The sequence below is a fragment of the Hesperophylax consimilis genome, chromosome 5 (genome assembly GCF_061612785.1).
Source record: "Hesperophylax consimilis isolate HC1 chromosome 5, BYU_Hcon_1.0, whole genome shotgun sequence".
Classification (NCBI taxonomy): domain Eukaryota; kingdom Metazoa; phylum Arthropoda; class Insecta; order Trichoptera; family Limnephilidae; genus Hesperophylax; species Hesperophylax consimilis.
The window spans coordinates 25,183,640-25,210,339 of record NC_142840.1 but is presented as its reverse complement, the minus strand read 5'-3'; the positions used below and the strand labels follow the sequence as shown (position 1 = coordinate 25,210,339).

The 26,700-nt window shown below is 32.9% G+C and overlaps 2 long non-coding RNA genes and 1 pseudogene across 3 annotated transcripts; all 3 read right to left on the bottom strand.

The window, feature by feature from the left end:
* Positions 1-3,270: 3,270 nt before the first annotated feature.
* LOC149423691 (uncharacterized) lies at positions 3,271-8,506 on the bottom strand. Its single transcript, XR_016302223.1, has 4 exons — positions 8,204-8,506; positions 7,566-7,987; positions 5,479-6,330; positions 3,271-5,279 (listed from the first exon to the last, which is right to left on the bottom strand). It is a non-coding gene; the product is annotated as an uncharacterized LOC149423691 (long non-coding RNA).
* A 6,474-nt stretch (positions 8,507-14,980) lies between these two features.
* LOC149423690 (uncharacterized) lies at positions 14,981-16,907 on the bottom strand. Its single transcript, XR_016302206.1, has 3 exons — positions 16,020-16,907; positions 15,398-15,553; positions 14,981-15,263 (listed from the first exon to the last, which is right to left on the bottom strand). It is a non-coding gene; the product is annotated as an uncharacterized LOC149423690 (long non-coding RNA).
* A 1,553-nt stretch (positions 16,908-18,460) lies between these two features.
* LOC149423689 (juvenile hormone esterase-like) lies at positions 18,461-20,570 on the bottom strand (annotated as a pseudogene). The gene is made up of 4 exons (XR_016302237.1): positions 20,351-20,570; positions 18,967-20,280; positions 18,880-18,884; positions 18,461-18,847 (listed from the first exon to the last, which is right to left on the bottom strand). The product of XR_016302237.1 is annotated as a juvenile hormone esterase-like (transcript).
* Positions 20,571-26,700: the final 6,130 nt, after the last annotated feature.

Sequence of the window (26,700 nt, the reverse complement as noted above, 5' to 3'; positions counted from 1 at the left end):
TTATCGATTTTTATTCAAATGAACATTCATTTTCGTACGTCTTGTAGTTGTCTTTTACTGACTTCAGAAAAGTGCAAAAACTTACGACGTACTACGAGTACAATAATATCTAGGACAAGGAAAATTTAAAAAAAATAATCATTATAATATTTTTACAACGTAAGTGCGTGCGCTCTATTATTTTTTTATGAATTTTAAAACGACATTATATAGCTACCTAATACCTAGCTAAATGAATATTATTGAGCGCGAGCGGACCGCTAAACATTTTATTGAAGTGAAGTGTAAAATACAATTTTTGTCATTGTAGCCGTTTGGACTAACCCGCTGTATGAATTTTAACAAAAGAGTGATATTTTCATCGTTTGTGGTCCACTTGCATCCTGTCAAGGATAAATATTGTTAAAAACCAAAAATAACAATTGCAACGTCAACTCAAACGCATCCTTTCATGACGTATGCACTGCAGTGTCGAATAGTATTCGGAAAACAGCCATTCGCCTCCTCGACCGTCTGCCCTCCTGGTATAAACCACGAGCAAAAGAGTAAGCTACACAATCTCTATAGAATAATGTCAGAAATTATTACGAACAAACTGTGTTGTTTTACAATTTTCACCGTTCGAGGCGCGACTGCGTTCCCTTGTGACGTATTGCGGAAAAAGGCGCGACAAAGGCACGAAAACATCGAGATAAATATCTCTCCATCCTCATGCGCTCCTAGTTGGTGGGACCCGGATACGTTCACTGTTCACCTCACCAGTTCGGTTTTTCCATGTTTTCACATCAACCTCACATTCGTTGGTGGATAAAAATTAATTTAAAAAAAAATAATCATAACACTGTAGATACGCGCATTGCTTCGCACTATTTTAGGCATGTTTCCTATTATAAATTTTGGAAGTCATAGGCGTACGTTATTTTTGATTATTATGTATTTTTTTCTAATTATTTTTGATTAATTTTCTAACCCATTGGAATAAAGACTGTTTTTATGAAAAATAAATTGCTCAATTTAAATTCTGGACACACCTAGCTAGTGACCCACATTTTTCAATGTTTTTAAAAATATTTTTCCATGGTTCTGATATTCTCCCGGTATGGGAGCTTCTGCATCCTGGCCTTGTCTGCACTCCCTGTGACGTCAGTCAGTCTTGGTCGCGATGTTGTATTACCCTCACCGTTTCGCGTTCCTGTGCTCCTGGTAAAGGTGACCGGCAACAGCGCCACTTTTATTTCACATCCATCATTTAAATAAAATACCTACTTTTATTGAAAATACCTACTTCCTTTGTGATAATATTTTTGTGTTACTCCTTCTTTGATGATTTTATAATTCAATAAATACGAAAACAAGAAAAATAGTCTTCTCAAGTTTCATTTTATTTAAATGTCAATATCGAATGGTGAAACCTGATTTTTGGTGCTATTGATTTCTTGACATTGAAATGGTTTAAATACGTCATATTTTTTACGCAATAATAAAAAATAAAAAAAACTTTTTACCAAATTTTTTAATTTTTCAAATTATTAATTATAAAGTTGACTAAATGGAGATTTATTAATAAAATTAACCCATATAGCCCTACCGTACCACTGTATATGTTTTGCATTCAACATACCAGCCTTTACGATTTTAACATCAAGCAGCATACTTATTGTCGTTATTTGAGCAAAAACAAATTGAACTTTGGACCTCACTAAATCGAAAAAATATCTCGTGGAACGTAAGTAGGTACAAGTTAATATCTTCTTCTTATAGAGTAATTGTTTGGGCAAGTTTTCGTATAAGTTCCAAAATTCCGTATCTAAAATTGCCTCCTATCCTTTCAACATATAATTTCTAATGTCTGAAGTTAGCAACAATCTTCCATAATTTCCCAATTAAATTAAATTAATATTTTAATTCCTTCCCCATCTCCATTATTTGAAATGATGGCCTAGATCACCATTGGAGGGCGAAAGCAAGTAACATTTACTTTTTTCCTTATATAAAATATTTAATTTTTTTAACCTAATAAAAAATGGGCGATGCCATACATAGTAATTCAAAATCATGTGTTTTTGGTTTGAAAATTTGGTCGCCTAGTAATTTTTCAGATGCTTTAATTAAATACTGCGAGTAGAATACATCTTGGCCTTTGAAATAATAGAGTATTTTTTAGATAAGTCTTTTTATAAGCCCAGAAAAAAATTATGTACAGGCCCATGAAAACGCTTTAAAGTTCAAAATCTCCTACTTACAAACCCATTTTCGGTTATTATTTTATTGTATAATGTGGCAAATTAAGTTATTTATATAATGATCGAAAAAAAATTAAATATTTATGCCTGAACATCCACAAAATAATATAAAAGGTACTTTTTGGCCATGTTTTTTTCTTGCATAAATCAAAACAGTCAGATGGTGTTAAGCGGGAATTTAAACCTTATCGCCATCTACGTTAGGGTTGTTATTGATAGAGGCTCAATATAAAATATTACACGACGTAGTGCATCGCCTTAATATTAGTATTTGGGATAGTATTTTAAAATTTAAATGCAAAGGTAATAAATTATTTCTTTGTGAATAGTCTCCATCTTTACCTACAATAATGTAATCAATCTACTTCCTAGTATGGTGATTCAATGTATCAAAATAGCATTTATTTTATAAATAAAACAGAAGTTTTTTCAAATGTGATTTATTTAAATTTGAATCTACACATCATTTGGCAAAATTAATATTACGATATTTCACAAAATAATGGAAAACTTAATAAATATTTATTTAATTTAATATATCTACACCATCAATATTTATTTGGTCGACTAGCTTACCATTTCCTCGCTATGTGATACATAACCAATAGCGGGTGTTGCTTTTAGTAATATAGGTATATACAATGCTTATTCGAATGCATTATGTCAAAATATCAAAGCAATCGGTGAAGAACTAAGATTTAAAATTTTGTATAAACGAACATTTACATTTTTATTTATATGTATAGATAACCTACACTTTATGAATTAATAATTAAATATATTTTTACACACTTTTCAAACTCCGTCACTTTAATGTTGTTGCAAAACCACCAATCAGCGCCATCACGAATTAATGACATTTGAACGTGTTCGTTAGTCGCTGATTCTAATCCCGTCATTATGTCAAGTTCAAATGGTGTTCATTGCCAATTTTATGAAGGTGTTAAATATAACGAGGGTGCAAACAACCAGGCCTTAGATGTCAAATAGAATGTAAAAGGGAACTCATTACCTTTAAAAAATATTTATTTTACAATATGTTTTATAATATTAAATGTGTTCAATTAAATAATAAGCACTTATATTTAAAATAATAATATAAACATCCTTTAGCAAAATTCATATTATCATAAAATTGTAATAAGGATTTGATCAATTTTAAAAGAGTATATAGTTTGTGGGGGACAATAACGTCAGGTGTTATATACATTATATTAGTATAAGGTAGGCGAAACATAACGCTGTACGCATCATGGCTTGGCATATTTCAGCATATCGCTCGCCATACACTACCAACGGAATGTATGGCGAGCGATATTCTAAAATAGGCCGAACCACAAAAATATAGCGCGCTTATTGCGTGGTCGTCACGGGGTTAAAATTTATATCAATATTTTATAAAAATCTTCACACCCTTTAGCTAATGATACATATGTTGTAATTAAGAATTAGCATATTTTGTATTTTTTTATAGCGAGCTTCTAGCGTGGTCTGCCACGGGTATAAAAGCTCATGTATTAGCTTCATCCCTTCATCTCACTCTCATATACAAGCTCGCAACTAAATAGCACGCATCTGTAATCTATGTAATCGGTTTAACAATAAACTAAAGTATTCGAACCTCAAAGGATCATTATACCAATAATCCCATAACAATTTTAATTACAGTGCACAGCCAATATAACATTATTACAATATTTTAGTTTAACAAAGTAAGTTTTTAAGTAAATTATTATTTAAATAATCAAGATTAATTCTAGGTTCTAATTCATGAAAAACGTAAACAAGAATAACTAAACTCAAAGTATTTTTTACACGTGGTTCATTATAAAATATAATTCTGATATTAGAAAATAAAAATCTAAACATCCTTTAGCAAAATTCAAACGTTATTCTGATATTAGAAAATAAAAATCTAAACATCTTTTAGCAAAATTCAAACATTAAAAATTTAAACATCCTTTAGCAAAGATAATATTAAAAAAATCTAATAAGTCTTTGATTATTTTAATAAGACATTAAACTTATTTCATGTTTTAAATCTACGAATTACAGAACACAAAATATTTAAAATATAAATAGATATAAAAAAAGGAATCTGAACTTGTGCTGCCTGTTGTAGGTAGGCGAAAAATTACGCTATATGCATCATTGCTTAGCCTATTTTAGCATATCGCTTGCCATACACTACCGATGGGAATGTATGGCGAGCGATATGCTTGTCACAGGCTATACGTTGACGATGCGATGCTAAGAGTAAGGAAGATCTACAGTCTCTCGTGTCTAGGATGAACAAATAGTGAATAAAAATAATAATGATTTAAGTATTTGTATAGCGATGTTTTCGTGAGGAAATCACTTCAAGGGCACTTAACAACTTAGTTTATGCTTTTAATCTATTCCTATCACTTTAACTTATAACTTATTTCTAGTGGCTTATAACTAAGTTTAATTTCTAGTGATTTACAACTAATACTTTTGACTAGTGACTTAAAACTATACATTTTTTTAAGATCGAGTTTATATTTACACAAAACTGCTATAATATTACTAACTACTACGGTTTAAACTAAAGATATACGACTAACATACATCTACCACCACATCACAGGCATGTGCCTAGTTTGGTGGCCTTAACACACCCAAAAATTTGAAAAAACTAAAAAAAAACACTGAATAAAGAAAAAAAAAGTTAAAAAATACAAATTATTACGATTTCTGCCCATGGGGTCTGTGATAATATATAAAAGTTTACGGATAGACTTACTAAGATTTCACCTAAAATTTAAAAAATAATTAAGATTTTTTCCGGAGTCAATATTAAAGTGGCCCCTTTTTACATTTTTGTATGTTTATTTTCAAGTTTTTAAAATATTACTTTAAAGTTATTTCTTGGGTTTCACAGAGAGATTTTAAAAACAATCTTCGTTAATATTAGTATTCAAAGTGAATTTTTAAATTACATTACAAAAATATGGAACAGTTTCAGGATCTTGGAGGACAGAAATACGAGTGGTGACTTCAAGAGCAGAATTCCTGCAAAAAAATAACAAAATTATTATACATCATTGAATTTTGAAGCACAAGACCATGTCAATACACTTTTCTGAATTTAATTGACAGATAGATATGCGTACCAAAATAAAATAACCAAAAAAACTAATTATGTATTGATAACCTTACAATTATAATTTTTTTTCAAATATGTAGATAGTTCTATAGAATGTATATTTACCAACATTGGTCCACATTCTCACCATCCTCTTCCACACGCTTCAGGATTATTTCATCTCCAAAACAATATAAGGTCCACCATATATATCAATATCCTCAAATTGGCTGGATATTTAACGCTTAGGTTATTTTTAGGGCATCGTCTTTCTGGAACTGGAGATTTTATTCTACCTTAAAGGAGTTCCATTCTTCTTCAAAAGAAAATATATAGAAGTCTACAGGAACTTTTCAGCACTTCCTTGTTAATATTGTACTCCTGTGCTCAACTCAGCGTATTCTTCCAATGTTCCTTCATTGAGTTTTTTCGATTCATATCTATCGATACCAAAAATTTCAGTTTTATTCAGGTCTTTGATATGTCATTGTCGAAGTCAGCGTAAAATATCAGATCTACAGAATTGAATCCAAACATGTAAGTATGTACAATTATAAAATTCGTTTGGTGATCTGGCCGTGAAGCCTTCTTAGTAGTGAAATTATTTTTTCTCTAATTGGAGTCAACGAAAGTGCGGCATCTCTTTTGTATTCTTCAGCAGGTCTTCAACAGAAAGAGATATCAATATTTTTAAAATTTTACCGGAATCGGACTACCAATTAATTCTGTAATCTCAACTGCCTTTCTAAACCTGTTTACATAAATTGACAACTAGATACAATGGTTCAAGCAAGAGCCATATTATGATATGACTTTATAAAATAATCTGAGGTCCTGTAGATCTACCGGCACATAATTTTATAGGCCCTTGCTTCAAAAACGACTACAGCGTTAGGACATCGTCCTATTTTCTTTTTGGCAATTGATTTAACCGATTTCAGCTGGAAGATGGCTAACCATGATCATGTCAGGGATCACCTGTAGAAAACAAAATATTATTACAAACACATCCTGTAATTGAATGTCTGTTTGAGGTCTGGGCGTCCCTTGAAAATAGTATTATCTGTATTTACCCACAGTATCAACACGTGCATTATGGCTTGTGGCAAATAAACAGCCGGTAAATAATAAACTATTTTTACATATGAATTATTAGTGAAAGTCAAACTTTTCGTGATGAATCACTGGATAGGTGCACTGTGCACGTTGTGATTATAACAAACAAATACAAAAAATAATGTGACAAGTATATTATAGTTTATAATAGATTAGCGCGGACCCGTGAAAAATCACGGGATACTATATTTCAAATTATGAAAAAGACTTACAATCGAAATTAGTATTTTTAATTACTATGGTATGTGGTGCAAATGTGATATTCTCAGGAGAACACATAGAAACTTAATTTTACATGTAAATTGAAATTGAATAAGTTCGACTGATTTAGTGAACCACTATGTGTATAAAATAGAGTTATCATAGTTATATCAAATGAAATAAGACACGAAGCTTTGCATGCCTGCACTCGAGTACCATAATGTAAAGAAGGTATACGTTTTATACAAATACTCACAAAAATTTATCTTGTAATTGAAAACGTCCAGATAAATTATTTGTGTTAATTAATTACAATGTTCTTCTATCAATTACACGATTGTAGTAGTTTTGTGGCCCCCATTGAAGCTTGAGCCATAGGCACATATAGTAACATTGACTTACGTCAACGAAAACATAATCATTTTGTTAATTTTTCAAGGTGTATAAATTTCAGTTATATAACTACCGGGTAGTTTGAATTCTTTATATTTAAACAAATATATTGTAACAAAAAAATATATAGTAAAAAAATATATATATTATTATATATATAAATATATTTATAAAAATAAAGTTGGTTGTTTTCAGGTGAAAAAATGTAACAAGCAGTAATTGTTGAATGAAACACTAGTATATATTGAATTATTTCGCGGATAAGAGATAAGCCGCCATAGCTCAGTGGTCAGAGCTGTCGACCGGAAATCGAAGGGACACGGGTTCGAGTCCCGTTGGCGTCATGTATCTGTATCAGGAGATTTTTCAATGTGGATGAGTGTTTCAGGCGAATAATTATTGCTTGTAAAATAATTGTTACCCTTTGTGCTATGCATAAAAAAATTTGTCTTAAACATTAGTTTACCAAAAAAATAATAATAAATATATTTTAAACCAATTACCGTGTTTAGATGGCCATCGGATTCATATCCCGAGAAGACTGAAGATCCGTCCTTTTGAGGGGGGGCGGTGTTGATTAGGACAATGATTGTTGAACTGCTGCTGGTCGACGAATTGGGTCGGTATTTTCCCTTGGTTGATTTCAGAACACTAATCAATGGTTGAGATACTGGTGGGATTTGTGTGTCATCTGGAGCTGATGGTGGATGCCAGATTCTGGTAGCTAGCTTCGGTTGCTGCGAATTATGTAGTAGGTGATCTCTTAAGAACTCCCTCGCCAGTGGACCAGCTATTTACCGCAGGCTCCGACCGCGGCTGCTTGTCTTTTTGATATTATGCTAATGTCACCCACTGGAATTATTAGTGTGTCTGTATCCCCGCGCGCTAATCTCCCGTTACCAGGGATACGATGATTTCTTCTTTACTAAAATAAAGTATTGTAACACAAAGTCAGCATTGATAGATTTAACAACAAAATGATTTTCTAAAATAAAATTGTGTTTATTATGTTACTTAAATATTTTTCATTTTTTTTAATATTTAAACAGGTGTAATGTAGCAGGCATGTCGATTTATATTTAAGATTAGAAAAAAGGGTATGCACATAGGTACTTAATTAGCAACATTGTAAACAAATTACCGTGTCCAGATGGTCCAGATTGCTAAATACCAGTTGTTGTACCACATATGGGCCGAAGAGGAAGGCCTAGACCAAAAAGCTGTTGAAAAATGGTTACCTACTAACGCTTACTGCTAATTTGATGCGTCGAGGTTCAAACAACCAGGTCTAATTGATTTGATTAATTATTGAATAGAGAAGTATATAACTTTGTCGATAAAATCTATGTGTTACACATCATTTAGCTAAATAATTGGTTATTTCATATGAATGTACTTAACGACTTACATAAAATCTATGTGTTACACATCTTTTAGCTAAATAATTGGTTATTTCATTTGAATGTACTTAACGACTTACATGAAATCTATGTGTTACACATCATTTAGCTAAATAATTGGTTATTTCATATGAATGTACTTAACGACTTACATAAAATCTATGTGTTACACATTATTTAGCTAAATAATTGATTATTTCATATAAATTTACTTAACGACTTACATTAAATCAATGTATTACACATCATTTAGCTAAATAATTGGTTATTTCATATGAATGTACTTAAGACTTAGATAAAATCTATGTGTTACACATCATTTAGCTAAATAATTGGTTATTTCATTTGAATTTACTTAACGACTTACATAAAATCTATGTGTTACACATCATTTAGCTAAATAATTGGTTATTTCTTATGAATGTAATTAAGACTTAGATAAAATCTATGTGTTACACATCTTTTAGCTGAATAATTGGTTATTTCATATGAATATACATAACGACATGATGATCCGTAAAATGTAAAACAGATTTCATTATCTAGCCACTCTAATATTGCAAATGGGAAATGCGTGTTTTTACAATTCGTACTTATTTAATATCAAAACTTCATATTTAATATAAACAAACTTGTGTTTAGTTCAGTTTAAATCTAAGTTCTCCACATTCTTTGCAACGGGTCAGATAAAATATTTATTAAGATTTCATTATCTTTATCTAGCCATAGGTAATAATGAACTGGTCTCATTTTGTATTTCTGTCCAAATCTTAATTTAAATATTATCAACACACTTTGGTAGTCTTCTTTAGAGTTTTCCAAAACAAATACGGATTTATTCGTGATTGATGTTATTTCTCTAAGATTTTTATTTTTAAGAGCAAAATATTTCAGTTAGCCTTGTAACAGTTTTTTATGGGACTGCACTCAGGATTCCTGAAAAATAGGAAAAGGATTAGAGAGAACTAACTATTCAGCTTATCTAAATGAAAACATTTAACGTTTTTTCAATGTACCTATTTCAGGTATATTTTATCCATATTTCAGAGCTCAGACGCCTAATAGCATCAGTAACTCACCTCCCCTTGTTATTGTGCTCCTGGTAGAGATGGCCGGTTACGAGGAGCAGTTTTGCGTCGCTGGCCTTTGATGAATCCCCTGAATCTTCGTGTGCCTTGGGTGTGGTTCAGAAAACTAAAATTCAAATGGCATTTTTAGAAAAATGCCATTTGAATTTTATATTTTAATGTTCTTGGAATATTCAGCTCGTTCTTTGAAACAGATTTCCAAATGATGAAGCAGATGGTTGACTTCACCGGGATAAGCACCTAAAAAAGAAGAAAAGAATTATGTATATTCTTTTTGGAAATTTAAAATAAAATAATACCAAATTATGTGTTGTTAATATTTATAAGAAGTGGTTAAATATTTATGTGTTATAAATTAGGAAACATGTTTACCCATATTTTAAGAAATGGCGGTAATTAATTCTGTCATCCTCGTGCGCAGATGCTTGTTTTTGGAGATCGATGTACTACATCAATTGCTCACCCATAGAAGTCATAGTATTACCTATTATTATTTCCAATTAGAGCCAGGGTTAGTTATTTAGTTCTCACGTTATACATGTTCTATGTCCGATACAAGTGTACTTGTACCTGGAGAGGCTCGCATGGGCAGGGGCGCGACTCCCTGGGGTACGTTGCACAATTTACATTAGGTACTTATGTACCCTGTTACCCTATATAGAATCATTTATTTGGTAATCATCGAACAATACAAACTACCATGTGTTACATTTGTTAATTATTTTATTCTATCTTTCATTTCACTCACATTTAGTAAAAACATATATTATTTCTTGCATTTTCTCGTGACGTATTGCGGAAAATAGCGCGACTAAATCGAGCACAATCCTGAAAAAATATCTCTCCATGCTCATGTGCTCCTGGTCGGTGTGGAAGGACCCCGATACGCGCCCGTGTCATTAAATAAGTTTCAATGTTCTTCGGATTGGGGCGCTCCTACCTCCCTTAAGTGACATCAATTATTTGCGATTCTGCCGTCTAGTAGCACCGGTAACTCACTCCTTATGTTCCTGTACTCCTTGTAGAGGTAACCGGTTACGAGCGCCAGTTTTATATGCGTCTCGTTGTTTTGAATGAATCATGTAGATGTGCAAAAACTTAGGGAGTCCATTTTTATGGACTTGTACGATTTATAAGGCAAAATTTATTAAATGTTTATTCGTAACATTTTCTTTGGCTGGCTGCAGGCTGAGTTAATCATGTAATTGAAGCCTCTTGTTTTTTTCCACCATTTTACTACTAGCATTTCTGAGCTCCGGGTATTATTATGGTTGCATCGACATAAAAAAATTAATTTATCGTTCTGTGTTGTTTGTTAGTTACCATTGCTTGGGATTTTTGTCATATTTCGATTATTATAATCAAATAAAATTCAATTAGTAATGTGTGTCAACACCGCGTGGTATCTGTAATATCGATTATCATTAACCAATATTAATATTTTACGAATTTATTTAGAGTGTGATTAGGTTTTACCTTTCTTAAAGGTAATTTTAAGTAAGTTTCCTTAATTTTCAATGAAAGGAAACTGACAATATCTTCCACAGACATGTTTTTTTTTGTAATTTGAAGGTATACTTCATAATCTTTTTTAGGATTATATGAAGAAATTAGTAAAAAAAAAATCTAAACATCATTTAGCAAATACAATATGAAAAATCTAACTATGCTTTGATTATTTTAATAAAAGATTAAATCAATTTCATGTTTTTAATTTACAAATTATAGAAAACAAAAAAATATTTAAAATATGTAAAAAATAATAATGGAATTTTAACGTATGTTACCTGTTGTAGGTAGGCGACATATAACGCTGTACGCATCATGGCTTAGCCTATTTCAGCATATCGCTCGCCACACACTACCGACGGGAATGTATGGCGAGCGCTATTCTAAAATAGGCCAAGTCTATCACAGGTTCAATTCGTAGATATACGTGACTATGAAAATTTATATCAATATTTTATAAAAATCTACACACCCTTTAGCAAATAATATATATGTTTTAATTAACAATTACCATAGTTTGTATGTTTTTGGATTATAATCATTTAATTAAATGTCTATGGTTTTATGTCTATGGGTACACTACACACCATTTAGCTTAATCTATATATAGTAAATTCACAATAAATTACCTCAATAATTAAAAAAATAATTTGTAAAAACATGAAAATTGTAAACAACAATAAGTAACCTTAGGATTCATTATAACTAGTGACTTATACGAGTATCTAATTCATATCTAGTAACTTACGACTAAGGCTTATAACTAGTGACTTTCATTTAAAACTTCATGAAAAACGTAAACAAGAATAAACAAACTCAAATATATCTTTACACGTTGTTCCTTATTTATAATAATGTTAGAAAATTTAATTCTAAACATCCTTTAGCAAATATAATATGAAAATAATATAATGAGGATTTGATTATTTTAATAAGAGATTAAATCAATTTCATGTTTTAATCTAAGAAAACTAAATATTTACAATATTTATAGATATAATAAAGTAATTTGAACGTATGTTGCCTGTTTTAGGTAGGCGACATATTACGCTATACGCATCATGGCTTAGCCTATCTCAGCATATCGCTCGCCACACACTACCGACGAGATATACATATAATATACAGTATACATTCTCGTTGGTAGTGTGTGGCGATAGATATTCTAAAGTAGGCCAAGCCACGAAAATATAGCGCGCTTATTGCGTGGTCTGTCACAGGGTCAATTCGTAAATTTATACCAATATTTTATAAAAATCTACACACCCTTTAGCTAATAATATATACGTGTTAATTAACAATTAGCATAGTTTCTATGTTTTTGGATTAAAATCATTTAATTAAATTTATGTTTATGGGCACACTACACACCATTTAGCTAAATCTATATATAGTAAATTCACAATTTATTACCTCCATTAAAATAATTCGCAATAATCTGAAAAATGTAAACAACAATAAGTAACCTTGCCATTACCTTACATAAATCACCATTAAATATAAACAATATTCATCATTTTATGGTTCCATTCTTACGACGCCCGCACAACATGCTGAGCTGCTCTTAACTAGCGATAAGTTAATAAATACTTCAACATTGATGGGAAGGTCGTACAGTTTATGTTGCCATTTTGCTCGTTGGGAGTGGCTCAGTGCGTTGTGCGGACATCGAGTGGTTGGAAACTATGATCAATAATGGGACGGACAATATTCGTCGATTGGAAAATCGCTTAAATTAAGCCATGTAATTCCAATTACGAAATTTTTTTTGTAATAAAAATTGTCTAGTGTAATCCTAGCTTTACTGATCGCTAACCGCTGTTACATGCCTAGTAACCGCGGTTAATCATTTGGAAACATTTTCCGATTATCGTTTAAAAGTTAAAGTTAAAAATCCTCACCATTTTTTTAAAAATAAGCAATAGAAAAGCTGACCAAACAGTAAAAATATGTGTGGGTTTATGCAAACATATTGTAAAATAAGTGTGGTTGTATGCGAACGTTTCGTAAAATAAGTGTGGGTTTATGCGAAAGCTTTGTAAAATAAGTGTGGGTTTATGCGAACGTTTTGTAAAATAAATGTGGGTTTATGTGAACGATTTGTAAAATGCACCAAAATAATACATTTTTACTACCCATCTCTTAGCAATTAGTTTGTATGTTTTTGGATTATAATCATTTAATTAAATTTTTGTCTATGGGTACACTACACACCATTTAGCTAAATCTGTATATAGTAAATCCACAATAAATTACAATTAGTAACCTTAGAATTCATTATAACTAGTGATTTATACGAGTATCTAAGACATATCTAGTAACTTACGACTAAGGCTTATAACTACTGACTTATAACAAGTGACTTTCATTTAAAACTTAATGAAAAACGTAAACAAGAATAAACAATTTTTGTTATTTTTTTTTTTGTTATTTGTTTTTGGGGTATTATGCCGTGTTGCGCTAACTCCTTCTTTAGCCAACGTTTCGGACAGCATTGCAGTGTCCATCATCAGGGCAGATGTCTTATTTTTTATTTAAATAAGACATCTGCCCTGATGATGGACACTGCAATGCTGTCCGAAACGTTGGCTAAAGAAGGAGTTAGCGCAACACGGCATAATACCCCAAAAACAAATAACAAAAATACTTTTGGCCGTGAAAATCTTAAATCATATTTGAAGAATAAACAAACTCAAATATATCTTTACACGTTGTTCCTTATTTATAATAATTATAATAATGTTAGAAAATTAAATTCTAAACATTCTTTAGTAAATATAATATGAAAATAATATAATGAGGATATGATTATTTTAATAAGAGATTAAAATCAATTTCATGTTTTAATCTAAGAATTACAGAAATCTAAATATTTACAATATGTATAGATATAATAAAGTAATTTGAACGTATGTTGCCTGTTGTAGGTAGGCGACATATTACGCTATACGCATCATGGCTTAGCCTATCTCAGCATATCGCTCGCCACACACTACCAACGAGATATACATATAATATACAATATACATTCTCTTTGGTAGTGTGTGGCGAGAGATATTCTAAAGTAGGCCAAGCCACGAAAATATAGCGCGCTTATTGCGTGGTCTGTCACAGGGTCAATTCATAAATTTATAACAATGTTTTATAAAAATCTACACACCCTTTAGCTAATAATATATACGTGTTAATTAACAATTAGTATAGTTTGTATGTTTTGGATTAAAATCATTTATGTCTATGGGCACACTACACACCATTTAGCTAAATCTATATATAGTAAATTCACAATCTATTACCTCCATTATTAAAAAAAAAAATTCGCAATAATCTGAAAAATGTAAACAACAATAAGTAACCTTGCCATTACCTTATATAAATCACCATTAGATATAATATAAAACAATATTCATCATTTTATGGTTCCATTCTCACGACGCCCGCACAACATGCTTAGCCGCTCTTATACTTGAACATTGATGGGAAGGTCGTACAGTTTATGTTGCCATTTTGCTCGTTGGGAGCGGCTCAGTGTGTTGTGCGGACATCGAGTGTTCGGAAACGATGATCAATAATGGGATGGACAATATTCGTTAATTGGAAAATCGCTTAAATTAAGCCATGTAATTCCAATAACGAAAAATTATTTGTAATAAAAATTGTCTAGTGTAATCCAAGCTTTACTGATCGCTAACCGCTGTTACATGCCTAGTAACCGCAGTTTATCATTTGCAAACATTTTCCGATTATTGTTTAAAAGGTAAAGTTCAAAATCCACACCATTTTTTTAAATAAGCGATAGAAAGCTGACCAAATAGTAAAAATAAGTGTGGGTTTATGCTAACATATTGTAAAATAAGTGTGGTTGTATGCGAACGTTTCGTAAAATAAGTGTGGGTTTATGCGAACGCTTTTTAAAATAAGTGTGGGTTTATGCGAACGTTTTGTAAAATAAGTGTGGGTTTATGCGAACGATTTGTAAAATGCACCTAAATAATAAATTTATACTACACATCCTTTAGCAATATAATGAAAGTATATAATTACATAATATGTATTGCTCAGATGTCACGTAAAATGTAAAAAAGATTTCATTATCTAGCCGAAGAAATTAAATCATTTAATTTAGATTTTTTGTCTAAACTAATGATAACTTTATTCGAGGCGTTTAAAACATGTTTCGACTTCGACCAGGAAAGAAAGATTCCTGAAAAATAAAAAATTAATATTATTAACGATTCTTTGTAGCATTTTAATCAAAGTACCCCTAATTTTAACAGCTATTTTAATATATTTATCGTAGTTATGTATATTAAATATATTTATCTTACTTATATTTACCGATATTTTACCAAAAGTTTCTACATTTCCTACGTCCTCTTTCGTACGACACTGGATTTATCACTTCATTTTGACTTCAAAGGAGGTTCTCAAGAGCCTTGTGAAACAGATTCACAGAAGACAGGAATTACATCGGTGATTTCAGAAGTGGGATACCTGAAAAAGACGAATAGAATTATTAGGTGCCCACACAAAGTACAGGTTGTTTCACAGAATTTGAACAATTCATCTAATTTCAAAGATCATTTTCAAGTTCTGTAAATGTTCTATTAAAGTTCTATTACTATTTTAATTGTATGAAACAACTGGCCAATAATGATATACCTAATAACAGAACGTGAATAGCACCTCTGCAGAACTAGAAAATTAATTTATAAATTTTGATGAAATGTTCATATTCTGTGGAACAACCCCTCCTTTGTTGTACTTTTAAAACTGTAAGTATGTCTAAGGTAAAAATCATTTTAGAAGCAGTCAGCTATAATTGAGATCAGCATATCTACAAAAAATTAAAGATTTAACATAAATCCGAAAGCATTATATATGTATTTACCAATATTTTGGAAAAATTAGTCCACTAAATTTTCATCATTCTGTTATGCACATGATTGGATATACTCACTTTTTTCATCTCCTCATCTTTCATAAGGTTCTTTGAAGAGATTTCTAAAGTCATCCGTATATTATATGGCTGATGTTTGATATGAATTTTGTAGTTATTCATCAGTATAAATCTCTGTTCATTTATAATCCATGGAAGTAGATCAATGATCAATAAAGAATTTCTGTAATAAAATGATTCGATTGGCGATATGGTCACAAAGGCTTCTTAGGAAATTTTTATTTGCTTGAGTGAAGTTTATTTGTCCCAGTTCTGTATAAAACAAGCATAATACTCGTATCTGGATCTGGAGAGGCTCACATGGGCAGGGGCGCTACTCCCTCGGCATATTACTTGTATCTGGATCTGAAGAGGCTCACATGGGCAGGGGCGCTACTCCCTCGGCATATTACTTGTATCTGGATCTGAAGAGGCTCACATGGGCAGGGGCGCTACTCCCTCGGCATATTACTTGTATCTGGATCTGGAGAGGCTCACATGGGCAGGGGCGCTACTCCCTCGGCTTATTACTTGTATCTGGATCTGGAGAGGCTCAAATGGGCAGGGGCGCTACTCCCTCGGCATATTACTTGTATCTGGATCTGAAGAGGCTCACATGGGCAGGGGCGCTACTCCCTCGGCATATTACTTGTATCTGGATCTGGAGAGGCTCACATGGGCAGGGGCGCTACTCCCTCGGCATATTACTTGTATCTGGATCTGGAGAGGCTCACATGGGCAGGGGCGCTACTCCCTCGGCATATTACTTGTATCTGAATCTGGAGAGGCTCACATGGGCAGGGGCGCTACTCCCTCGGCATATTACTTGTATCTGGATCTGGAGAGGCTCACATGGGCAGGGGCGCTACTCCCTGGGTACATTACTTATGCATCCTGTTACCCTTAGAAGCTTATTGTATTTTTTTAAATAAAATCATTGCAAATATCGAAGAACTAAATAAAATTCTTTTACCTTTGTAATTTTTTCTATCCTTCGTTTCAGGTTTTGAGTTTATCGAACAAAGAAGATTTATAAGCTTTTGTAACACGATTTCAAAACATCGCGATGCTCCTGAGGTGACAAGCGACAGAAGCTGTGGAGCGTTGGAACTGACAAATAACCTAAAATGTATTCTGATGTACCGGCAGATTTCATTACACGATGTTTGCGGTGGTAAAGTGTACTGACTTCTAGAGGTGATTTATATGATAGTCGAAATAAAAAAATACTTTAAGTTTCAATTATTCGTATGGAAAAATATTTTGGTACGTCCGAGTACGTACATAATACAATGCCAAGTTTTGCCGCTAACATTAAGTACTTGCGATCCTGACATCACTTCATTTTCATGTGCTCCTGGCCGGTATTGTGGGACCCGGAAACGTTACTAGTTTAATTTTTCACGTGTGCGTCAGTCATTTTGTGGGTTTTACTGAAATTCTTGCTAAATAAATGCAAAACTGCAGAATGCGAACTGGGGAACTGCCCAAAAGATTATTATAACTTATTATTAATTATTTACTTTTTTATGCATTTAATTTTTTTTTACGAGTACATCGAATTAGTCAAACCAACGCACCATATAAATAAGTATCTGCATTGCGAAAATTTGAATTTCAATAATGGGCCCGCAATTTTTTCTTTTAATTTTTACTAGTTACGATATTTTTCTGATTGGGGCGCTTCTGCCTCCCCTGTGATGTCAAAGTGCAATCCAGCCGTAGCGAACGCCTCCCCGCGCTCCTGTGCTCCTGGTAGAGTTGACCGTCTACGAGCGCCAGTTTTCCACCCGCGCTGGCGGCATGGAAAATTTAACCGGTTTTACAAGGCCAGGAGTACATAAAGACGTATAGGACGTTCAGGATTTTACTCGACATCTGACGACTCACCGCAGCCGCAACTCACAACCCAGAATTGAAAGAAATAAATCGACGTACATTATGTTTTATATATTTTTGTAAGTGTATTCTTTTAAACTTACTACCTTCATTAATCTGTTACACCCACAGGGTCGTGTTTTTTGAAAAAGATACAGAAATTTAATTCAAAACTTGGCCGATCAAAGACATGAGTATCACAGCTCCAAGCTGGTAGAAATAGAATCTACCAATACGGAATTAGTCCCTACCTAGACACAAATTATTCTCAATTTGGGGGGTATTAATTAACACCTTTAAATATATATTTACCCTTATGCGCTCTTTCCCGCGTGTAGTTTGTTACTGACGTAATATTTAGAATATATAATTTAGATTTTGTATCATACTCGTATGTAAGACCTGAAGGTTTTTTTTTCAATACCTTCACAGCTTCGATATTGTAAGATGAAATATTGTTTATAAGTAATTGCTCCATGTAAAAAGAATAAATGAGTTCTTAAAAGCTGGAAAATTAGCATTCAGATATAGACATAGAAAAAACGTGTGTAAGTACAAAAAAGGTGCATAAAAAAAGTGTTTTAAATGTTCTTTATTAATTCAAATGTAAACACCTGCTTTATATAAAAAACTAGTCCATGGCAAAAAATGTTAGTATTTTAATTTACCTAGTAAATTTATTTGTGTAAAAAAAATAGTTACTCTCGATACCATCGATGTGCACAAATACATTGAAACTTTCGCTCTTTAATGATTTGCCTGCAATCGTAAGTCATATAAATTATGAATATTAACAAACTTTTGTAGATTTTCCATAAGTTTCGTAAAGCCTTTTCCAAAACATCAAGCGATTTTTTTCAGGGTTAGTTTTCATACTAAGTCTTTGGTTTATATCCAAATACTTCAGCTCGTCTTGTGAAACAGTTTCCCAGAGGACAGGAACCAGGTCGGTGATTTCAGGAGTGGGATTACTGAAAAAAGTATATTAAACAAATATAAATACGATTTCTGTTTTAGACTAACAAAACTGTTAATATTTATTTTTTTTACTATTAATAATGTGTATATGATTCAGAATGTGTATTTTCACCATTTCCACCATTCTCTTCCGCACGATGCTGGATTTACTCCCTTCTTTTGTCTCCAAAAGAATATGAGGTTCTTTGAACAGATATCCCAAATCGTCCAAATGGCTGGCCCCTTTGTACTGGAGGTTGTATTTCTTCTTATAGGAGTTCAAGTCTCCGTCAAATGAAAATCTATAGAAGTAGACTGGAGCCTTTGAATACTTCCTGATTAAATGTGCAGTAAATTCTATTTTCTGCAAAAATGCGTAATCTGTATACAAATCTATGAAATTTTCCATTGTTTCTTCGTCAAGTTCTTTTTCTTTAAAATAGAATTTCTTGATTTTAGCTGCCATCTCCAGTGACTCTGAACTGTTAATAGGATAGTTCATATCCATTGGAACCACGAATTGAAAGTTTTTATTCAGGTTCTCAATATGTCCTTTGTGCATCTGGGCATAGTCAGCGTAAAATATTCCATCTTCAGAATTGTATCCAGAAATGTATGGAACTTTACTAAATGTTCCGGAACAAAGCAATTCAATTGGTGATCTGGTCATGAAAGCTTCTTGGTTAGGAAAATCCTTTTCTTTAGTCGGAGCAAACGTAAATGCGGCATCTCTCATTTTTTCTTCAAAAGTTCGAAGTTTATTAGCATTTCCTAGTAAGTCTTCTGCAGAAAGAGATCTCAATATTTTTAAAATTTCTCTGGAATTCTCTGACTTATTGCCTATTACTTCTGTAAGTTCAACCGCCCTTTCAAAATGATTAATATTATCAGGCGTATAGATCCAAAAATTCAAGCAAGAGCCAGCCTGTGAGATGACTTTATGAAACAATCCTTCAGCCATTGGGGAAACCATTAAAAACTGTCCTGTGGCGCCTCCGGCACTTTCTCCAAAAACTGTCACATCGTCAGGATCTCCTCCAAAGTTTTTGATATTCGATTTAACCCATTTCAGTGCTATCACTTGATCCTTGAGTCCTGCATTCCCTGGAACTTCTGGAATGTCCAGATTCAAGAAGCCCAAAACACCGAGTCTATAATTCATTGTCACCAATATGACATTTGTCTCGACGATGAAGTCGGGTCCAAACATTTACGAACTTCCAGAACCGTCTACATAACCTCCTCCGTGGAACCACACCATGACTGGCAGCAGAACTTGCATACACTTAAACAAACTTGGAATTCTTGGTGTGAAAACGTTAATGTAAAGACAATCTTCATCTCCGATCAGTTTAGGCGCCAAAACATTTGATTGAGCACAGGCATTTCCTTCACGTGTAGCGTCGAATCTGCTAGAAGACGACCACCCATTTACAGGTTGAGGATCCTTAACAGAAAGTATTAAATTATTGAAAACAATTTTAAATATAATAAATTGATTGTTTTTTGGTTCATACCCGAAATCTCAAATCGCCAAGAGGAGGCTGGGCGTAGGGCATCCCTTGGAAACTGTAGTATTGAAAATTGGACATTGTTGTATTTATCGTTCCGTACATAATGCCTTGTGGCAAATAAACTACCGGAACACTCATAATTTATTTATTTAACTTTAGCACTAATTTTCGAAACACCAAAAAATAACTCTAATTATAAGTTGTCGTCGCCAAAGCGGTGTGGTGACACTGGTGACTAGAAATGGGAGTCGCTGTCCATTATATATAAGCGAGCAAGTGATAAAAATGTTTGTTTATAAAATTTTTATCATTGTCAAAGAGTCAATATACTTTACAACAAAACATATTGCTCACAAAAAACGTTTTGTTTATTGTACTGATAACGGAAAAGATAATTCACAAGCAATATGCCAAGTATTGGCTAATTCCGTATGTAACTACAGGAATTAACAAAACCACAAGACTTTAAATTATGTAGAAAAGTTACACAATAAAAATTAACTTATCACAATTCTATGCACTCCTTGCTTAATTCACATTCATATATCATCTCCTACGTACTCCTTTATTATTTTGATTCTTGACCGACTCAAATTTAAATATTCAAAACGATTCAAAATTATCAAATACATAAAAACCCAAAAGTGATATTAAAAATAAATGCTTTAGTGAATGTATAAAAATAATTATCAAGACGAAAATTTGGCACTTTATAAGAACGCTGAATTATTTTTTTATGACAAACTACAACAATCGTAACAAATATGTAGATTTTAATATAAGGTTTTTCTAAAATAAAATTAAGGCGATGCACTACGTCGTGTAGTATTTTAAATTGAGCCGCTATCAATAACAACCCTTACGTACATGGCGATAAGGTTTCAATTCCAGCTTAACACCATCCGCCTGTTTTGATTTTATAAGCCCAGAAAAAAAATAATAAAAGGCCTATGAAAACTGCTTTAAATTTTAAAATTTCCTACTTACGAACCCATTTTCGGTTATATATATATATATATATATATATATATATATATATATATATATATATATATAACCGAAATATGCATATGTATATATAACCGAATGTATATGTGTTTTAAATTATTCTGATGCAGCTATTATTAGCTAAGAAAAATAACAAGCTGGAATGACTTGATTTAGAAAATTACCATATCATCATAACAAAATACCTCTGAGGCAGTCGTTGGTATATTTCAAGGCATAATTCTGCTATTATATTAGTATATTATTATAATATATTTTTTTAAATAAAATTCAGCAAATTTCTAAATAGTTGAGAACTTTCCCACTAATTTGTGCAGTTGGACATATTAATAAGCGATAGATATAATATTCAATTTGCAATTTTCTAACCCGAACATTTAAAGTACACACATCCTACCTTTAATTTCAGGGAAATGCTACCCACTGGCTGTTCTCAGCTCTTATCCAGTCTTATTTTATAGTATGGGTTCGATGATTTTAGAAAGACAAGTGATAGGTACTTATGTGTAGTGAAGGTTGCTGATACCATTGTCTTCCTAAAATACTATATTTCACGAAAATATGTTCATGAAAAGGCACTTTCAAAGATTCTTCTCTATTTCGGGCCGTCACGAAAACTTCATCAAAATCCAAAGCAATTAAAATGTTGACCGGGTGCTGTGTATTCTGGGAAAAATCGAGTATTAAACACAAAACCAATTTATTATCACACGGTTTGAAAATAAAACTCAATTTCCCCGAAAATACTATATTCTTGGCCTTCTCCTATTTGAAGTTACGCTCCCGTTGAGAGAAGTTCCTAGTCGTGGAGAGACTGATGATAAGTGCGTTCGATGAAGTATCTGTATTTGCGTAGGTAACGTATCTGGTAATATAAATCGGCTACAAAGTGCATACAGACTCTTCCTAAAATGTAGAATCTCATAAATAAATCCACGAAAACCAATATTTTATAACAGGAAAATTATAATAATTACCTTCATGTTTTTTCTCACCTGCTTACCTCTGTAATTTCTTGTAGGTACTAGGTTGTGTATTTGTGAATTTGACTGCGCTAGAGATATCACAAGTTATCAAGACACGATTTCATAACTACGATGTCACAATAGCCTGTGATACCGCTAAGGTAAACTGTGATATTTTTTCTTCTATTTTTCACATTTCGAGATTGAAAGTCACGCTCCTGTTGACACCGTTCTTCAGAATTCAGGAATTTCTGAAACGACATAATAAGAATTTCACCAAATAAATTCGTACTGCCGATTAAGAACTCTCTCTTAGAACAGATATAGTTTTTCTTCAATAATTGCAAAATCACTTTGTGGCGTTATTTTAATTTTTTTTTTTTTTTTTTTACTGTAATACCGCACAAGAGTCCCAACTGCTCCCGTCTGGAGCCAGTGAGACTATGGCATCCCCAATTGGGGTATGTTGTGAGGCTGAGGGTATTGGGGAGGGGAGGGAGATGGGGAAGAGGAAGGTGGGGAAGTACCTGGCTATTCAGATCTGGTCACCAAACACGGCTAAAGCCATTTCAAGCAACGTTTCAATTCTGAATGGTGGTCTTACACCAGGGCGATACTGAGAGTATCTTCCACTCTGGAACGTGCTGCAAATATACTATATATTATTTTAAATTAATTAATTGTGAAATAACACAAATTAATCAAATAAAATTTATTTGCGCACGCCGGGTTCGAACCCGCGACCTTCGGATCTGTAGTCAAAAGCGTATACCACTAGACCACGCCGGCCGTCAAATAATTAATAATAATAATAATAATTAAATACAATAATTAATTTTGTCTACTACACTATTTAATCAAAAAGGATCGACATGTTTAAAAAACAACCAACATTAAGAATAGAAAAAATGACTACCTTCGAAAAAAATATTACAATTAGCGGTGATTAATTGGTTATTATTATCTCACCTAATTTTCTGCTGTTATTGCTTCCCAAAAGTGGGGTTATTTTAATTTAAATAAATTAAGTAACTTTACGTTCTACACTGTTCAATCAAAAATGATTGACATGTTTCAAATCAAAACCAATATTAAGACTAAACAAATAAGTATCTTTAGATAAAAATATTACAATAAGCGGTGAGTAATCGCTTATTATTATCTGAACCTCACCTAATGGTATTTGGTTGATATTGCTCCCCAAAAGCAGTACGTAGGTATAATTCAACATACGAATCCAAAAATGATACGTGACTCTCGCTAGAAATTTCTTTGACTTTCAAGCACCACTTTTGAAGTATTTATAATAAACATCGAACGAAAACTGTAAAAAACATGTGGTGTAAATCGGTGTGATTTGCTAAACGAATTCCTTGAAATTTGAAAACTGAACATTCAATATAATCAGCTCAGTCCCTAAATAGAAAGAAACTTGATTGCATACTGAAATGCTCATTCTATTGGCAATCGTGGAGTCACAGATATTATTAAAAAAAAATGTTTTAAATTTTAATTTTATCATACATTTAATAGAATTCAATTACTTTCATCATTTCATTCCATTACGTTGCATGTAGCGGTTGAACCATTTGTGCAGTGTAATGTTGAAACGTGTTGATGTCAGGTTGGCGATAAAAGTCTTTGATGATGGTGCATTCCAGGAAGAATCTTTATTCAAGTACCTACCTAAACATGAAGTAGATACATGAATGCAGACGCTCCCTAAAACGCTATGCATGAAGTTCCTGACACGAACTAAACTAAAAATGCTGAAAGAAATCTCGTATTGAGAAAGCAAGGATACCAAAAATAGGATAATAAATAAATAAAAAATAAACCGCATTAATAATTAACTAATCTCGTAAAAGCTTCTTCTTAATTAATTCGTGGAACTTTTTAGAAGACTATATCACTATTCCCCAGAATGAATTCCAATACCACATCACATGAATTCAAACTCTACACGTAATGCCGAATTAGAATTAACTCTAAGAAACTGTGTGTTCACGGAAACTGTCTGAAAGTGAAGTGTGTGAAAATATATATAAGAGACTCACAGCAAAATTGTTTACTAAGAAGATTTTAGTTTTCCGTACTTAAATCTTCTGCGGTTACTGTAGTATTTATTTCACCCTAAGAAGAGCGTTAGCGGTAGCGGTAAGCAACCATATCTCCTAAACTTAAATAAAACTACCCCTAAGAAAATGTTTACTACTGATCATTGCACTTTACAAATTAATGGGTATTTGCACATGATTTCGATGAACCTTAGACGAATGAATGCTATGAACTATGTACAAGTATGTTTCGGGAAGGAAAATGGAATGAGGGGTGGGTAGGACTCTAGGGGATAGGATCAGAGTGTCCAGGAGTGTTGAACGTTGTGAACCGATCCCTCCCGCTGCGGTAAAAGGGTTAAGAGAGACCAGATGTAGAGGGCAAAGTCTCTCCTCAAACCAGCCTCGCTGGTTCTGGCAGGTAGGAGCATCCTGAACATGCCAATAATAAACGCCTATAAAATACCCGTTGAAGCCGGGCACCCCCGCTAAATCACCAAAGTTAGCGAAATATTTGGTATGACCATAGACATATGAATATTAGTAGACCTGCCCTAAGTGATTAAAAGCGTATTATCCCCACTCCCCATACCGGTTCCATTGGAGCCGGCTGGGCTCGCGTATGGCCTCAAGTGAAATTTGAAAACGTGACGTCATCATTCTTGTGCGAACTATGGTCGAGGCATCATCGGTTCATTTTACGAAATAACACGGCAAAATGTTGACTTGTACTATGAAAACTTGTAAAAATAGATGTGAAAAAGAGAATAAACCCAATTGTCGTATTACATTCCATATATAAGCATTATTTTACTTTATTTTAAGCATATTCACATCGTATAAAATGAATCAGTTGTTACTATCACATCGAGAAACGTCTGGACGCGAAACACAAAGCTGGTTGGTTGCTGGGAAGTAAATTATGAACATTTATAAATGTGTCTTAACTAAATACTTAAACGAAATATTCGACTCTGAAAACGGAACCGAATTTTTTTGCCGAATTTGGACTTCGCAAATTTGTTCATAACGTGGCGAGTAATTTGCGCTCCCATGTAAAAATGTCTATTCATTCAAAATCAGATTTTACTTTTAAGAAGTAAATGGTGATATTATAATGCGAAATGCCTATTTACTGTCAGATTGATTTATTGACGAATCACAGTCAGCTTCACTCCCTTCGTTCTTCAACAGTTGATTTTACCCCTCGCCATTATCTTCTCGTCTATTATTTCCTATGTCTGTGGGTATGACCTACGACAGGAGCGTTGGTTATCCAATGAATGGTTAGATCGGCGGCGGTACCCAATCCCGCCTGCCAAATTGAAATCATGATTTGTTAAGAATTGTTACCTACCCAAGTAAATTACAGGTAAGTAGAAATGAGGATTTTGTAGAACTCATTAGTTGGATCAAACTTATACACAAAACACAAAATCTTTCAAAATAATGCTATGTCCCCAAATTCCAAGTGCACAAAACACGACGAGAATTCGACATAAAATTATATTTATGAACACCGGAAATTCAACTGCTTTGTCTACCCTAAAAATCACAAGCTAGCATGACACAATTTCAAATTTACTATGTCAAAATAACCTGTGATATCCCTTGGGCAGCTACTGTTATATTACCAAAAATGTTATTTTGTGAGTCCCACTGGCTACGGACACTAGTGAGCAGTTCAGACTCTTTTGCGGTATATATATACTCGTATGTATCTTTTTTTGTAACCTGTACTAATTATTTTGATATCCCTAGTACGCGCAGTGTTTCTACATCACCTTTTAGTCAGAATTCTTTTAGGAAGTGTGATGGATTACAGTATATTTCAGGATTACAATAGTTAAGGTTATCTAGGGATATTCATATTAAAACGCAGTTAACCGAAACGACCATGTCCCTAAAGTACTATATTTCCCATCAATAACCTTCTTATTTACCTTTGAGGGAGCTCAGGCGATCAGCTTTGAACACAGGCATTCCTGAAATTATCTAGTTTTGTCGATACTGGGCAGCTCCCATCTGTCCAAAGTCTACAGTCCGCTTCAGATCGTCATTCCCTCCCAATTGTAGTTTCCCATCAAGGACCTCATTCGATGAGATTGCGCTGCAAAAAGGTCATCCGTTACCTGTTAGTCTTGCCATAAATATTTTAGTCTCGGTGGTGCTGTTGTGTCTTTCTGTATTTAAATTGTGAAAAATTTTACAAAAGCGATTTATAAATCACCCTCTTAACTGAAAAATAAAATAAAATTGTAAGGTAAATTTTCAAAAACATTAATACTCTGTATATTGATGTAATAAATGTGTCATTACGCAG